Here is a 7,359-nt window from a genome sequence, read left to right on the forward strand (position 1 = left end):
AATACTTACAGTATCATGAAATACATGCCTATCAAAGTGTAGGCTCTTTGAAAGTAGAGACCATATATTATTCTTGTTTCTTTCTTGACACTTAGCATGATTCTAGGGAGGGAGCAGGGCCTTACAGTGTGGAATGGTGGGTTTAGGCATACAGGGTATGGGGAATGGAGGATGGAGTTGGGTGTCTGTTCCAGGAGAAGGCAGGCAGGCCTCACAGTGTAGCCAGGCATGGCAATCAGAAACACGCTGGTCACATTAAGCAGGGAACTCACTGCAAGAGTATCAAGGGCTTCTAGAATCAAAGGAAAGCAGGAGTGTCTAGATGGCTCCGTCAGTTAAGCATCTGACTCTCGATTTTGGCTCAGGTCCTGATCTCAGTTTGTGAGTTCCAGCCTTGCATCAGGCTCTCTGCTGATAGCATGGAGCCTGCTTGGGATTCTCTCTCTGCCTCTCCCTCGCATACACCTGCGCTCTCTCTCTCTCTCTCATAGGTAAATAAATAAACTAAAAAAAATTACTATAGAGGGGCGCCTGGGTGGCTCAGTCAGTTAAGCATCCAACTTCGGCCCAGGTCATGATCTCACGTTCGTGGATTTGAGCCCCGTGTCAGGCTATGTGCTGACAGCTAGCTCAGAGCCTGGAGCCTGTCTTTGGATTCTGTGTCTCCCTCTCTCTCTGACTCTCCCCTACTTGTGCTCAGTCTCTCTCTGTCTTCCTGTTAGAAACCTTGCCTGATGCTTCAAGGAAGGTAGGAGGAGAGAGAAGTCCTCAGGTAATAGAAGATGTGATCTAACCCCCGCTGGCAGCCCCAGTTTTGGAACTGCAGAAATGGGCTCACCCCTGTCTTCCTCGCCGCCTCTCTGGATGAAAGGCAGGATAATGGGGGCAGCCGGTGGGTAAGTGACAAGCATTAGCAGGAGTGAGGTAACAGTGGCAGATGAGTTCTTCCCCTGAAGAGCCAAGCCTGCCGCAGAGGTGGGGCTACATTTGCTGAGTGTGAGAGAGGGTGTTTTCCCCATCTCTGGGGAGGACCAGAAGAACAAGTCCCTACCAAGTTTCCATCACTGAATTTGGATCTCGGTTTTGCCGCCCTCTTCCTCCCGGCAGCCGTCCCCTCCAGCTGCCATGTATCCGTGCTCTGCAGGTGCACCCAAGCATGGTAGAGCCGTGCCCCAGTTTCCCTTGCCCTCCCTCGACACGCCTTCCCTTGTTTTGGCCTCCTTTGCTTCGAGACTGACCAGCCTGCTGTGAGAATGGGTACCAGTCGGATAACCATCTGGTTAGTGGCATTTATCTAAGGTGTGACTTACTGACAAGGTGGGTGGGAGCGGAGAGGCGTTCACCAAAACTAATTACGTTTAAAAATGTACCTTTTACCCAAGTGGAATTTCAGGCTTTGTGGTGATAAAAATTCTGCAGAAGGGGCCTCTCTGTATTTTTTTCAGTTAGTACAACTGTTAGATCAGCTGAAGCAGGAAAGAAGGTGAAGAGGATTTTTTTGGGGGGGTCTTTAGGCCTTTCCCTCCACCTTATGTGGGGAGGAGTCAGGCACTTTGGTTCTGATTTCCCCATTTTTGTACAGTTACTCACTGAATATATACTATATACCAGAAACTTTATGGGGTTCTGAAATGCAAAGGTAAGTAAGAAGTGGCCCTTGCTCTCAAAGAAACCGTATCTTGGGAGGTAGAGGGCTGGGGATAAGACACAAATAATTACAAAACAGGATGATTTTAATAATACAGATTTATGTACAGCATATGAAGCACCAAGAAAGAGAAACCTGAGGACAGAGGGAGATGCCGCTTATAAAAAAATGAGTGGGGGAAAAATTTCAAGGCAGAGGGACAAGTGGGTATAAAGGAGGGGTAAATATGCACGGCCTGTTTGAGGAACTGAAACGTTTGGTTTGGCTGGGGCATGAAGTCTGTATGAGTGATTTCCAAGAGATAAGATTGGAAAAGTAGGTTGGTAGCAGTTGGGGAAGGGCCTTTAATACCATGCTAAGGAATTTGGACTTGGTCCCATAGTCAGGGGGTGGACCAATAAAGGTTGCTAAGCAGGGGACGAACACGATCCCAATTTTTCGAAAGATAACATTAGGCTGGTGTACTAGATGGATCACAGGGAAGCCGAAGGCAGGGAGATGAGCTAGGAGGATTTGCAAGAGTCTGAGGGGAGGAGAAAGGACAGTGAGAACCTCAAGGAAGTAGCAGTGGGGTGGAAAGAATGGGAGGATAGAAATGGTTGCGTTTGATTATTGCTTAGTTTTGGGGTGAGGAAGGAGAAGGAGGGCGTGGCAAATGAGAAAAGGTTTCCAATTTTGGACTTTGAGATGTGCCAGTAACTGATATGGGAATGCAAAGGAGGAGCAAGTTTTATGGGAAAGATAATGAGCTCAGGAGAGGGAAGGTCACTGCTGTAGCGCCTGTCAACATCCAAGTACAAGCACTTCAAGGGCAGGTGCAGGGTGGGTCTGGGGTTCAGAAACTGGCTAGATTTGGAAGTTACTGGCAAAAGAGCAAGCCATGAAACTGGATGAGATCTCACAGAATCAGTAGAGATAAGGACCAAGGATAAAGGCTTCAGAAACTGTACCATTTAAGGAGAAACAAAAGAAGTTGAAAGGTAACACTCAAAAAGGATAGAGCTAGGAGACAGAAGTTTCAAGAAAGCCAAAGGAGAGGAGAATTTCAAGAAGGTAGAGGGTCCACAACATGGAAGAGTTCAGTAGTTCAGAGATGTCAAGTAGGCTTAGGACTGTAAAGTCGCTTTTCAGTTTGGCTTCTTGGGACTCTGAAAAGACTATGTAAGTACTGGGGAGTGAGTTCTCAAAGCTCCTAACAAAAATACATGCGTGTTCTGTCTTTATAGTTTGTCGATTATATAACATGACCATGTGCTCAAATTAAAGGAAAATTTTAATTTCCTTTGAAAAGGAAGTTAATAGAAGAATCAAAGAGAGTACATCCATATTGGGATGAGAGTTGAAGCCTTGAGAACAATTGATTTTTTTTAAGGGAGAGAAGAGCAGAAGGTTATGGTTGAATGGTGAGGAAACCCCAGGAAGTCACAGCGTGGATTGAAGCATGAGTGATTCACCTGGTGAAGTTTCTAGAACCTCCCAGAGTTGCAGATCTCGAGTTTCAAAATCTGCAGGGAGAATGAAGGCTAGAACAATGCCATGATATTGCCGCAAGATCCTTAGAGATCTGAAAGCTAGAATTTTCTGGACAATTTAGGTCCCAGAGCCAGGCTACCTATAATTAGGGAAGAAAGGATAAGGATGGAATGAAGCCCTCTGTGTCTTGTATTGCTGCAGCATCCCAAGTGGGCATAGAAAACAAAAGAAGGGTGAGGAGGGAAGCAAGGGTGGAGTGAAGATTATTAGGTATGGAATGCACTTGAAAACAGAAGCAAGTAGAGTTTTGTAGCTCTTTAGCGCTTCTGGGAAAGCAAGAAAAGGAGAACACCCAGGGGACCAAGAAGTGAAATAGCACTTAGGTGTCTGGAAGGGGCGAGTACTCAGAAATAATAGTGATACAGAGCCTGGGTGGCTCAGTTGGTTAAGCATCTGATTCGGCTCTTGATTTTGGCTCAGGCTGTGATTTCATGGTTCATAATAAGTTCAAGCCCCACGTCGGCTCTGTGATGTCAGTGCAGAAACTGCTTGGGATTCTCTCTCCCTTTCTCCCTCTCTCCCTGCCCCTCCCTTGCATGCTCTCTGTCTCTCAAAATAAATAAATAAACTTTTTTTAAAAAAAGGACATAATAGTGATCCTGTTGAATCATGCATTGTACACCTGAAACTAAAAGAACATTGTATGTTAACTCTGCTAGAATTAAAATAAACACTTAATGAAAGAAAGAAATAATAGTGACTCAAGGCAGGGGTGCCTGGGTGGCTCAGTCAATTAAGCATCCGACTTTGGCTCAGGTCGTGATCTCACAGTTCGTGAGTTCAAGCCCTGCAGCAGGCTCTGTGCTGACAGCTCAGAGCCTGGAGCCTGCTTTGGACTCTGTGTCTTCATCTCTCTCTGCCTCTTCCCCACTTGCGCACTGTCTCTCTCAAAAATAAACATTAAAAAAATAGTGATCCAAGACACAGGGCAGCCTCATTGATGTAGGAAATGACCTGTTGGATAATTAAGTTAAACCTCATCACAAGGAACTTTGAAAGAACAGACCCGTGGTATCATTAAAAACATGACTGAAAAACTTCTGCGTTTTGGAAGAGTCACTGGCAAATGTGCACGGAGCCTGGAAGGTGTGTATCATTCTCTTTTGTACTTTTAAAATGATAAGACTTCATTCTCATGGACAGTGAGCCAAGGGACTGCCCTCTGATACTGGAAAGAGGTAGTCACAGCTATAAATATGGGGATGTGATAGCGAAGTATCCCCATGAACTTGGGAGAAGAGGAAATGTAGTTGCCTTCCTAACTGAACTAATAAAACCAAAATATACTCTATTTCCCAGGGCCAATAACTGAGTAAGGAGTGTGGTCAGCAGGGAATATCAAAGGGGGATTCAGGGAAGGTTTCTTTGGCCTCAGGGAGAGCGATGCTGAATTTGGGTACATGGTCAGTCCAGCCACTACAGGGGAGCTGCCTAATGAGTAGCAGAGATATCTTACCTAGCCTCAGTGAAATCTGGAGGAAACAAACATTCCTCAAGTCTTCTACTAACTTCTGCTTGAATTCTGTGCTTACACAACAATTTTCTGATTCCTGTTTCACCGTCAAGTATACCTATAGCAGGAAAGTGAGTGTTCTGAAAGAGGCCTTGAACACCTGGAAAGACATTTTGCTTATTGTTGCTTAATTAGCTGGCATTCTTATCTGTACATTTGTATTGTGTGAATACAATCATTGTAAGTCTCCATGAAATTCCATGTCACCTCTGAGTATACTGGTGAAGTACAGTTTCTGGACATGAAGGGCTGAGAGGAACAGATTCTGGACCAAGATAAGCTTTCTGTAGTCCTAATTTATATATAAATTATGTGTGTGTGTGTGTGTGTATTTATATATATGTAATTTTTACATATTTATATGTAAAATATGTAAAAAATAAAAAATTTTTAATTCTAGCAGAGTTAACATACAATTTACATATATATATATGTAATGGTGCTATATTCATTTATTTCCTGAAGAGACAGGTGCACAAAATTGATTATAAATGCAACTCTTAAATCCCACAATCAATTAAAAAATGTGGAAAAGGCTCTAATAGTTACCAGCATGACACTTTCCCCATCCCTTATGCGTATGTGATAAGCAAAGCTTATAGCATTGAACTTACAGTTCTGAACTTCCCTAAACCCAGTAGTCACGTGCTCGGGAAGCATTATTAAAATCCTGCCTTTTCCAGTTTTCAGACCAGCTAACAGCACCTGGGTGGGGGGTCTAATAAATATATTTTTAAAAGCTCTTTGATAATCAGTCTTGTGGGCTACCCTCCGCCTCATTAAGTATTCCTGTACCCTCCCTTAGTGGCTTTAGAAATAATAGCATGAAGCATTACTTTCAACAGTTGGTAAAAATAATATGGAGCCTGTATCCACTCAAAAATAGATGATGAAAAATAGAAAAAAGCTTAGGAAATGTGTAGATTAGAGGTGACAGATCCAAAACATTCTTGCTGCCATCTTCTGTCCTGTATCCATGGCAGACATTACTAATTGAAAATGACACTCCTTCCTGTTGAGCCTCGACTGGCTTTGGAACTCTTATTAATGTTAATCTAAGAATCCACAATCAGTTGCCTAGATTGGATCTACGTGAGCAAAAACTCTCTGCCCTTTCTAGTTTAGACGAGCTCTTAGGGATTCTGGTCATCAAATTCCAGAATTCATCTAGAAAGACTCTAAAAGGTGGCCTCGCTTTTGAGTTTGATGTCATGGGGGAAAGCTAATATGCTCTCTGACCAGAAGTCTCTAGATACTCTCATGGAAATAATACCAGACTAGATAGATGGACAGGAATGATCAGAATGGAATTATCTAGCCCACTGTCGCATTCGTTATCAAAGTGTCAACCAGGACAGAATTTGTGAGGGACCTTAGATGTTGTTCCCAGTGTTCAAGTCCTCACTTTGCCTCATAGGGAGTGTGTGGTGAATTACTCAGATGAGCCCCAGTGGCCTCATCTGAGAAATAGTATCCAATTCACAGTTTGGAGACTGCCAATGTAGATGACACTTGCAAAGTGTCTTGCAAATGGTCAGTGCTCAAAAAATTAGTTCTTTTCTTGCTTCTTTTGTTAACGATACTCAATACCAAGCAGAACTCCCTTAATCAAGGATCTCCTGTCTTTTCTTGAATGTTTCTAGTGAAGAGTAGCTCATTATCCCACTGGGCATTCGATTTCTGACCCACTATAACTACTAAAAACTCTCTCATTATATTGAACTGAAATCTGCCACATAGAATATAGCTTGCTGTCTGCCAACATAGAACTTAGCTTTGGAGTCTCTTGGATATTTGAAAAATGTTACGCTACCCTCCTAAATCTTTTATTTTCTAAGCTGAGGGGTCACCAGTTCATTTAATTGCCCCTTGAAGGACATGGTTTTCATTTCCATTATCATCTAGGTTGCCATTACTTGGATCACTTCTATATCTGTAGGATCAATCAAATTTTTTTTTGGTCTCTAGTGTTCAAGGATTATTTTTTAAAGGAATGCATGCTAAACATGTTTTATTCCATTGCATCAGTCTCCAGCATAATAGTACTTCCAGAGATAGAATCCAGTACAATTTCTTGTTTTCCTATTAAATATAGAAATTATTTAAATTTAGTAATTAGTCATTAGTAACATATCACCCTTGCTTCCCCCTGCCCCTCACCTGGTTCAAGATGGCTCAGGTGTCTTGAACACATTTGTAATGGAAACTTGTTTCACTTACATTTTGGGTTCACCCTCTTGGGTGTGGGGCAAGGCTTGTCACTTTAGACATTTCTGATTGTGGTGCTGATTAGCTAGTTGGCTCCTAAGCTATAATTATCTTCCTCCTTCAGTTAAAATCACAATTCAGTATTACAACATGAGCTATTGCAAAATCTAATAATACACATTGGATTTTTATTGCACTTGAAGCAGACTTTCCCTGACAATTCATATTTTTTCTTCTGGGTTTGTTCAACTGTTAGGTGCTGCTGTTATCACACTCCGGGTAGGACATTCTCCCTAACAAAAATTGATCAGTGGGCACTTTGCAGTATTGTTGGTTTTGTTTTCCGATGGCCTCACTTCTGTAATATAGTGATTAAAATACACTGTATTATTATTCCAGATTACAGAATTTTGAGTGACTCATAAACTAGAGCCATACCTGTGTGACAGTATAATTG

The sequence above is a fragment of the Suricata suricatta genome, chromosome 17 (assembly GCF_006229205.1).
Source record: "Suricata suricatta isolate VVHF042 chromosome 17, meerkat_22Aug2017_6uvM2_HiC, whole genome shotgun sequence".
NCBI classification, from domain to species: domain Eukaryota; kingdom Metazoa; phylum Chordata; class Mammalia; order Carnivora; family Herpestidae; genus Suricata; species Suricata suricatta.